Below are 10,886 nucleotides of genomic sequence, written 5' to 3'. Positions count from 1 at the left end.
CCTTGAAGGGGTATTCTGCAGCTCAGTGTTTGGAACAAAGTGTTCCGAACCCTGGAGCTGGTGGAGGGAGCTTGTAGCATCATAGCCCAACCCCCTCATGATGTCACGCCCCCCCTCAATGCAAGTCTATGGGAGGGGTCGCGGCAGCTGCCTTTCCTGGGGTCTAGAGCCCTGCTGCCGGCCCTTCTCACCCCCTGGTTATCGGCGCCGCTGCCCGTTCTGTCCCCCTGACTATCGGTGCCGGCGCCGATAGCCAGGGGGAGAGAAGCGGCGCCGACAGCCAGGGGGAGAGAAGGGGCAGCGGCACCCATTGCCGGCGCCGCTGCCCCGTTGCCTCCCCCCATCCCCGGTGGCATAATTACCTGAGTCGGGTCCGCGCTGCTGCAGGCCTCCGGCGTGCGTCCCCTGCGTCGTTGCTATGCACGGCGCGGTGCACTGACGTCATGCGCCGCGCCATTCAGCGCATAGCAACGACGCCGGGGACGCACGCCGGAGGCCTGCAGCAGCGCGGACCCGACTCAGGTAATTATGCCACCGGGGATGGGGGGAGGCAACGGGGCAGCGGCGCCGGCAATGGGTGCCGCTGCCCCTTCTCTCCCCCTGGCTGACGGCGCCGCTTCTCTCCCCCTGGCTATCGGCGCCGGCACCGATAGTCAGGGGGACAGAACGGGCAGAGGCGCCGATAGCCAGGGGGTGAGAAGGGCAGGCAGCAGGGCTCTAGACCCCAGGAAAGGCAGGGGGAGAGAAGCGGGCAGCGACGGCCTCTCTCCCCCTGCCTTTCCTGGGGGTGTATCGGCGTATAACATGCACACAGACTTTAGGCTAATAATTTTAGCCTAAAAAGTGCGTGTTATACGCCGATAAATACGGTATATATATATATATATATTTATATAATCAGCTCAAAGTGGTAATAATAAGGCCCCTTTCCCACTGCCATTGCTCCCTGTCAAGAACATTAAAGTCTCTTTTTTTTCCTGCTGTGACTTTAATGGCCGTTCCCGTGACTGCTCTCATTTACTATAATGGGGGTCGCCGGGCGCCGTTGTTTTTTGACGGGAATAGCGGAAGAAAAAGACGGCGCTTGCAGCAATTTTTCTCCCGCTATTCTCCCCGACTCCCCGATCACATCACACATCGCACTGCTGTGTCATAACAGAAGTGTGAAAGAAGCCTAATATGTATTCCTAATAAAATACTCATATATTTATCATGATCTTCTCTGACCATAGTTGTGGAATTGTGATACATTTTAATATATTGCAATATTTTTATTATTTAATCGGCCTAAAACATAATCCAAAAATTTTGGTAAAACAATGTTATTATGTATCAATAAAACCTTCATGACAAAAATGATAAATATACATAAAAGAGCCAGTGTATGATTCCATTAGTCTTTTCAGGGTATGCTGCTCATGCAATGATGAGGGTAGTAATATGCATCAGAAAAACACTTCCAGCTATTTGCTTGTGCCCTCAGATGTTAATTATGCATTATTATGCAAAGACCAATAGTAGTTAGAAAGCACAAATTATGGTCTTATTAAACAACGCAGGCTGCAGATCTCGCCGATCTCGCAGTGCCAGTCTCACAGATCGGTGCTTGTTTACAGAGGCTATTACAAGGCTCTATCGCCATGCAGGAAGGTCCACAAGAACGATCACTGGATTCTTTGTGTGGACCTTACTTGAAGTCTACACCCCCCCTATTTTAAACAGATCAAAACGACCCTATCAGTGAACGAACAAGTGCCTGCTCATTTATCGGCTGGTTCCTGGCTCAATCACACAGGGCAATATTGGCCTGTTCATCCTATAATCACCCCATGTAATAGGCCAGTTCCAGAAGCTCTAATGTATTCAAAACCATAATACACTCATGTTTTAGATAAACATTATCATGAGCTGGCAGTTGCCACTGCGGTCTGGAACAAGTTACTTGTGTGTCCCAACAGAAACTATCCTTGAATAAAGAGTGCATGGCATAGTATTACCTGCCTTCACTCCTATACAGCGCTCCTCTGGTCCTATGGGTAGTGTTACCTTCTTGCTTCCTCTGTAGCAATAGGAGATACACCAATAGGAAGGAATGTGCCCTGGCTCTTTTTTATTTTATTTTTTTAATAACCCCTTGAGGATGCAGCTCATTTTCACCTTAAGGACGCAGCGCTTTTTTGCAAATCTGACCACTGTCACTTTAAGCATTAATAACTCTGGAATGCTTTTACCTTTCATTCTGATTCCGATATTGTTTTACGTGACATATTCTACTTTAACATAGTGGTAAATTTTTGTCGTTATTTGCATCCTTTTTTTGTGAAAAATCCCAAAGTTTCATGAAAAATTTAGAAAATGTTGCCTTTTTCAAACTTTGAAACTCTCTGCTTGTAAGGAAAATGGATATTTTAAATAAATTATATATTGAGTCACAAATACAATATTTCTTCTTTATGTTGACATCATAACGTTGACATGTTTTTACTTTTTGAAGACATTATAATTTACTTTTTGAAGACATCATAATTTTTCTGGGTCCAGTTAAGTTTGAAGTGGATTTGAGGGGTCTTTCTGTGAGAAATACCCCATAAATGACCATATTATAGAAACTGCACGCCTGAAAGTATTCAAAATGACATTCAGAAAGTTTTTTTTTAACCCTTTAAGTGTTTCACAAGAATAGCAGCAAAGTGGAGGAGAAAAATCTAAATCTGCCTTTTTTACACTAACATGTTCTTGTAGACCCATATTTTTTATTTTTTACAACGGGTAAAAGGAGAAAAAGCCCCCCAAAACTTGTAACCCAATTTCTCTTGAGTAAGGAAATACCTCACATGTGGATGTAAAGTGCTTTGTGGGCACAGTAGAGGGCTCAGAAGAGAAGAAGCGACAATGGGATTTTAAAGAGCGAATTTTGCTGAAATGTTTTTTGCGGGTCATGTCACATTTAGGAAGCCCCCATGGTGCCAGAACAGCAAAAAACACCCCACATGGCATAATATTTGGGAAACTGCACCCCTCAAGGAACATAACAAGGGGTACAGTGAGCCTTCACACCCCACAGGTGTTTGACGACTTTGCATTGAAGTTGGACGTGAAAATGAAAAATGTAATTTTTTTAACTAAAATGCTAATGTTACTCCAAATATTTCATTTTCACAAGGGGTAATAGGTGAAAATGTCCCCCAAAATTTGAAACCCCATTTCTCTCGAGTAAGAAAATACCCCATATGTGGATGTAAAGTGCTCTATGGGTGCAGTAGAGGGCTCAGAAGGGAAGGAGCGACATTGGGCTTTTGGAAAGCGGATTTTGCTGAAATGGTTTTTGCGGGGCATGTCACATTTAGGAAGCTTCCATGGTGCCAGAACAGCGAAAAACACCCCACATGGCATACTATTTGGGAAACTACACCCCTCAAGGAACGTAATAAGGGGTGCAGTGAGCATCTACACCCAACTGGCATTTGACAGATCTTTGTAACAGTGGGCTGTGCAAATGAAAAATTACATTTTTCATTTTCACGGACCACTGTTCCAAAAATCTGTCAGACACCTGTGGGGTGTAAAGGCTCACTGCACCCCTTGTTACGTTGCGTCAGGGAAGTAGTTTCCAAAATGGGGTAACATGTGGATGTTAATGTTTTTGAGTTTATGTCAGAACCGCTGTAACCAGCAGCCATGCCTGTGCAAATCACCAGTTTAGGCCTCAAATGTACATGGTGCGCTCTCACTCCTGAGCCTTGTTGTGCACCGTGCAGAGCATTTTACGTCCACATATGGGATGTTTCCGTACTTGGGAGAAATGGTGTTACAAATTGTGGGGGTCTTTTTTTCCTTTTACCTCTTTTGAAAATGAAAAGTATGGGGCAACACCAGCATGTTAGTGTAAAAAAAAAAAAAATCACACTAACATGCTGGTGTGGACCCCAACTTTACCTTTTCATAAGGGCTAAAAGGAGAAAAAGTCACCAAAAATTTGTAGCGCAATTTCTCCCGAGTACGTAGATACCCTAAACTATTGCCTTGAAATACGACAGGGCTCCGAAGTGAGAGAGCGCCATTCGCATTTGAGGCTTAAATTAGGGATTTTCATAGGGGTGAACCCGGATGCAAGCGTTACACTTGCCTCCTCCACCAAAAATACTTTACGGCAGTTTTCCCCAAACAGGGTGCCTCCAGCTGTTGCAAAACTCCCAACATGCCTAGACAGTCAATGGCTGTCCGGCAATACTGGGAATTGTTATTTTGCAACAGATGGAGGCTACGTACAAGACGTTTTTTTTTTTTATTGGGGGGGGGGGGGACACAGTGTAAGGGTGTAGGGTATATGTAGTGTTTTACTCTTTATTTAGGGTTAGTGTAGTGTTTTTAGGGTACATTCACACGGGCGGGGGTTTACAGTGTGTTTGCACATCTCAAACTTGAAGCGGGAAACTTCCCGCCCATGTGAATGTACCCTGTACATTCACATGGGAGGGGGGGGGGCAAAACTACAACTCTCAGCATGCACCGTGCATGCTCGGAGTTGTAGTTATGCAACAGCTAGTGGAACACTGGTTGGGATTTGGAAACACTGAGTTAGGTAACAGACTACGGCATTGTTTCCGCACCACTGTCTGATTCCTAACTCAGTGTTTCCCAATCCGCATACCTCCAGCTGTTGCAAAACTACAACTCCCAGCATGCATGGTCTGTCAGTGCATGCTGGGAGTTATAGTTTTGCAACAGCAGGAGACACACGGGTTGGGAAACACTGAGTTAGGAAAAAGGCAATGTTTCCCAATCAGTGCACCTCCAGTTGTTGCAATACTACAACTCCCAGCATGCCAAGACAGCCGAAAGACATATTGGGAGATGTAGTTATGCAACAACTGGAGGAGAACAGTTTGGAGACCATGGTGTAGTGGTCTCCAAACTGTAGCCCTCCAGATGTTGCAAAACTTCAACTCCAAGCATGCCCAGACTGCCCAGGCATGCTGGGAGCTGTAGTTCGGCAACATCTGAAGGGCCAAATGTTGCCGAACTACAACTTCCAGCATGCCTGGACAGTCTCGCATGCTTTGAATTGACATCTGGAGCGCTACAGTTTGGACATCACTGCATAGTGGTCTCCAAACTGTGCCCTTCCAGATTTTGCAAAAATACAAATCCCAGCACTGAGTCTGTCCAGGCATGCTGTGAGTTGTAGTTCTGCAACATCTGAAGGGCCAGATGTTACAGAACTACAACTCCCAGCATGCCTCAAGTCGAGGCATGCTGAGAGTTGTAGTTTTGAAACTCCTAGAAGCTGCAGTGAAGATCACTTTACGGCGATCTTCACTGCAGCATCTGACACCGCCGCCGCACCACTTGCCTGCCGCTGGTCCCTGGTCCCCGCTTGATCGGAGGTAACTGCTACTGGTCCCCGCCGCATCCACGGCCCCCGCACCTCGCCGAAATGAACTTTCACCCCTGCCCTGCGATTCGCCTATCAGTCCTGATCGGCCAATCACAGGGGATAGGAGGAGGCGGTCTCTGACAGCTCCGATCAGCCCGGAATCGCTGACATGGGGGGGGGGTCTCAGGATGGGATGCCTGCTGAATGTTTGTTTTCAGCAGGCATCCCGGTCCAGTCCCCGCCCGCCATGCGTCGGGGACCGAAATTCCCACGGGCGTACAGGTACGCCCTTCGTCCCCAAGAGGTTAAGAGCCGAGGCACGTGCTCTCTATCACCCAAAGTGCAAGAAAAAGTGCAAATGTGTCACACTAAAAAAAACAAAGGATACGGTCTATCGCTAAGCCCTTCTCCAACAGGAGAGAGGCCCCTCAACAAACATACCCTTCACCTCCGGGCCAAAGGGCACCTGCAAGGATCCAGGTTCAATGCCCCTTTTCGCCGAAGCTACTTAGGGGCCACAAATGCACCTGGCTTCAACCTAGGCGTAAACCAAGGTATCAGCCGAGGAGCCGTATACTGATGGCATCTTGACCGAAGCCAAGATGCCCAGGGGTTGCAAGGAGGTGAGGAAACGAATTGCCACACACACCACCCCTAGACCTCCAGGAGGGACACCCAGAAGGGCTACCGCACCCTGACAAATCCTGTGTACAAAAACAAAAACGTAAAAGTGGCACAGTGACGTACAAAAAAATAAAAATAAGTGGATGAGTGCAGATATACTGCCCAGTCATCCAGCCGGATCTATAAAAATTTCCCTGATCCTAGCCAGAAGGCTGTGATACCAAGGGTAAAGAGTGTGTGGTGCAGTGTGTCCACTCAGTGAGTTATAACACCCAGTGAGTTTCGGCACCTCAGGGTCATCACTCCCCAGGGCACAAAAATACCTCAGCTCTAGACCCTCCCAGCCTTATGGCGAGACCCGGAGGAAACAGAGCACATCAGGGCAGCCGTTGAGTTGGTTTCGTGGCACCAGCCCTGGAACGCCCCGGTACACCTGCTCCTCTATGTAGCCATCCATTCCTACCAGTGGACTACCTGATAAGAACAGATACTACACTTGATCTTAGCCAAAAGGCTGAGAAGCGATGTGCCCTGGCTCGTTATGCCATTTTGAGGCATTTAGACTTTAGTGATATCACTGTTTCAGTTATTCTAATCTGACGTGTTTCAGTTATGCCGATCACCTTCATTCGGGATAGCTGAATGCCACACATGATAAACCAACTTTATCAAGGTACAGAGGCTAATTAACCTCATTAGCCTAATTAGCCTCTGTACCTTGATAAAGTTGGTTTATCCAACGAAACGTCAGGAAGCGGAGGGCTATTCACATTTTAACTAGCAGCTATCAGTGCTTTTCTGTCAATATAGCGGCATCCGCAGATTAGTGCCATCAAAGCACAATATCACTACAAAAGAAGTTATAGGATGCAAGCATACTATTCTAGCAACTACTAGCTGTGTTTTTAATCACAACACCGGAGCTCATACATTTTAAATGATTCAATAAAATTTAGTTTTAAGGGGGGTTTCTAGTTTAGGGTTAACCCCTTGGGGGGCGACCCCTAAAGGTTGTTGTCTCTTTGCAATAAAGCCCTGCGTCTCTCTTTGCCATCTCTGTACTTAACCATTTCAAGCCCACAATATAAAACACTTATATCTGCTCTTCTTGTATATGGTTAATTCACCTCAGAGAACCTTTACCAGTTTTGATTTGCGGAAGCGCACGTTCAGAACCCTGATCGTGCACCCAATCTAGAATCTGTGGCAAGTGCAAGACACGACATAGACAACGAAATTGGATTTGCATGACATTACATTTTTTAATGTGACATTCACACCTCCAACAACCAGGTTTCTATCAGTACAGAGGTATTGGCACCAGTTACACATGCCGCAACAATGATTCTTGGGGCTTAAAGGGGTACTCTGGTGGAAAACTTTTTTTTTTTAAATCAACTGGTGCCAGAAAGTTAAACAGATTTGTAAATGACTTCTATTAAAAAAGCTTAATCCTTCCAGTACTTATTAGCTGCTGAATACTACAGAGAAAATTATTTTCTTTTTGGAACACAGAGCTTTCTGCTGACATCCCAAGCACAGTGCTCTCTGCTGACATCTCTGTCCATTTTAAGAACTGTTCAGAGCAGCATATGTTTGTTATGGGGATTTTCTCCTACTCTGGAAAGTAAGAAAATAATTTCCTCTGCAGTATTCAGCAGCAGATAAATACTGGAAGGATTAAGATTTTTTAATAGAAGTCATTTACAAAACTGTTTAACTTTCTGGAGCCAGTTGATTAAAAAAAAAAAAAAAAAAAAAAAAAGTTTTCCGCCGGAGTACCCCTTTAACCCCTTAGGGACGGAGACCATTATAATCCTATGGACGGGAGCATTTTTTTCAAATCTGACCTCTGTCACTTTATGCATTAATAACTCTGGGATGCTTTTACTTATAAATTTGATTCTGAGATTGTTTTTTGTGACATATTCTACTTTATGTTAGTGGTAAATTTTCATCGATACTTGCATCATTTCTTGGTGAAAAATTGCAGGAAAAATTTGAAAATGTTGCATTTTTCTAACTTTGAAGCTCAAATAAATTACATATTGATTTACATATACAATATGTTAACTTTATGTTGGCATCATAAAGTTGACATGGTTTTCTTTTTGAAGAGATTAGAGGGCTTCAAAGTTCATCAGCAATTTTCCAATTTTTCACAAAAATTTCTAAATCACAATTTTTCAGGGACCAGTTTAGAAGTGAATTTGAGGGTCTTTATGTTGTAAATCCCCTATGATGGACGCCATTATGAAAACTGCACTCCTCAAAATATTCAACGTGACATTCAAAAAGTTTGTTAACCCTTTAGGTGTTTCACAGGAATAGCAGCAAATTGGAGGAGAAAAATCAAAATCTTCATTTTTTTCCCTAACATGTTATTGTAGCCCCATTGTTTTCATTTTCACAAGGAGTAATAGGAGAAAATGCCCCCCAAAATTTGTAACCCCATTTCTCTCGAGTAAGGAAATACTTCATATGTGGATCTTAAGTGCTCTGTGGGTGCACTAGAGGGCTCAGAAGGGAAGGAGCGACAATGGGGTTTTGGAGAGTGAATTTTGCTGAAATGGTTTTTGGGGGGCATGTCGCATTTAGCAAGCCCCCATGATGCCAGAACAGTAAAAAAAAAACACATTGCATACTATTTTGGAAACTACACCCCTTAAGGACTGTAACAAGGGGTAAAGCGAGCCTTATCACCCCACAGGTAATTGACAAACCATAGTTAAAATGGGACGTAAAAATAATTTTTTAAAATTTTTTTCTATAAAATGCTGGTGTTACCCCCAATTTTCATTGTAACCCCATTTCTTCTGAGTATGGAAATACCACATATGTGGATATAAAGTGCTCTGCTGCCGCACTACAATGCTCAGAAGAAAAGGAACGCTTGTGGGCTTTTGAAGAGAGAATTTGGTTGGAATGGAAGTCGGGGGCCATGGGTGTTTACAAAGCCCCCATGGTGCCAGAACAGTGGACCCCCCACACGTGTCTAGATTTTGGAAACTACACCCCTCATGGAATGTAATGAGGGGTGGAGTGAGCATTTACACCCCACTGGCATTTGACAGATCTTTGAAACAGTGGACTGTGCAAATGAAAAATTAAATTTTTCATTTTCACGGAAGACTGTTGAAAGAAATCTGTCAGACACCTGTGGGGTGGAAATGCTCACTGCACCCCTTGTTACATTACATGAGGGGTGTAGTTTCCAAAATGGGGTCACATTTGGGGGGAGTCCACTTTTCTGGCAGCATGGGGGCTTTGCACATGGCCTTCAATTCCAGCCTAATTCTCTCTCCAAAAGCCCAATGGCGCTCATTCTCTTCTGAGCCTTGTAGTTCACCAGCAGAGCACTTTACATCCACATATAAGGTATTTCCATACTCAGAAGAAATGGGGTTACACATTTTGGGAGGCTTTTTTCCTATTATCCCTTGTGAAAATGAAAAATTTGGGGTAACACAAGCATTTCAGGGGGAAAAAAAACAATTTTTTTATTTTAACGTCCAACTTTAACAAAAATGTGTCAAACACCTGTGGGGTGTTAAGGCTCACTATACCCCTTGTTACATTCTGTGAGGGATGTAGTTTCCAAAATGGGGTCACATGTGGGTATTTTTTCTTTTGTGTTTATGTCAGAACCGCTGTAACCAGCAGCCACCCCTGTGCAAATAACCAATTTAGACCTCAAATGTACATAGTACGCTCTCACTCCTGAGCCTTGTTGTGTGCCCGCAGAGCATTTTACATCCACATATGGGGTATTTCTGTACTCTTGTGAAAATGAAAAGTATGGGGCAACACCAGCATGTTAGTGTAATTTTTTTTTATTTTTTACACTAACATGCTGGTGTAGCCCCTAACTTTTTCTTTTCATAAGGGGTAAAAGGAGAAAAATCCCCCCCAAAATTTGTAAAGCAATTTCTCCCGAGTACGGAAATACCCCATTTATGGCCCTAAACTGTTGCCTTTAAATACAACAGGGCTCTGAAGTGAGAAAGCACCATGCGCAGTTGAGGCCTAAATTAGGACTTTGCAATAGGGGCGGACCCGGATACAAGGATGGGGCTGGTCTCCACCAAAACCCTATGGCATTGTTTCCCAAATAGGGTGCCTCCAGCTGTTGCAAAACTCCCAGCCTGCCAGGAGAGTCGATGGCTGTCTGGCAATAATGGGAGTTGTTGTTTTACATTGTTATTGGGGGTGGGGGTAACTGTGTAGGGGTGTATGTAGTGTTTTACTTTTTATTTTGTGTCAGTGTAGTGTAGTGTAGTGTTTTTAGGGTACATTCACACAGGCGGGGGTTTACAGTGAATTTTCCGCTGGGAGTTTGAGCTGTGGCAAATTTTCCGCCGCAGCTCAAACTTGTAGAAGGAAATCCACTGTAAACACCCTGTACATTCACATACAGCTGTTGCAAAACTACAACTCCCAGAATGCACTGACAGACTGTACATGCTGGGAGTTGTAGTTTTGCAACAGCTGTAGGCACACTGGCGGGGAACCACTGAGTTAGGAAACAGACTCTAGCTCAGTGATTCCGACCTGTGTGCCTCCAGCTGTTGCAAAATTACAATTCTCAGCATGCCCAGACAGTCAGGGATGCTGGGCGGTGTAGTTCTGCAATATCTGGCACTTCAGATGTTGCAGAGCTACAACTCCAAGCATGCCCAGACTGTCCAAGCATGCTGGGAGTTGTAGTTCTGCAACATATGATGGGCCAGATATTGCAGAACTACACTGCCCAGTATCCCTGACTGTCTGGGCATGCTGGGAATTGTAGTTTTGCAACATCTGGGGGGGATACAGTTTAGAGACCACCGTATAGTGCATGCTGAAAGTTGTAGTTATGAAACATCTGGAGGACCACAGTTTGGAG

General features: G+C 44.7%; 1 pseudogene; it reads right to left on the bottom strand.

Annotated features, from left to right (window-relative positions):
* Positions 1 to 6,393: 6,393 nt before the first annotated feature.
* Positions 6,394 to 6,527, bottom strand: LOC130363213 (U2 spliceosomal RNA; annotated as a pseudogene).
* Positions 6,528 to 10,886: the final 4,359 nt, after the last annotated feature.

Source organism: Hyla sarda, chromosome 3 (genome assembly GCF_029499605.1).
Source record: "Hyla sarda isolate aHylSar1 chromosome 3, aHylSar1.hap1, whole genome shotgun sequence".
NCBI lineage: Eukaryota > Metazoa > Chordata > Amphibia > Anura > Hylidae > Hyla > Hyla sarda.
This window is presented reverse-complemented; position numbering and strand designations above follow the sequence as displayed.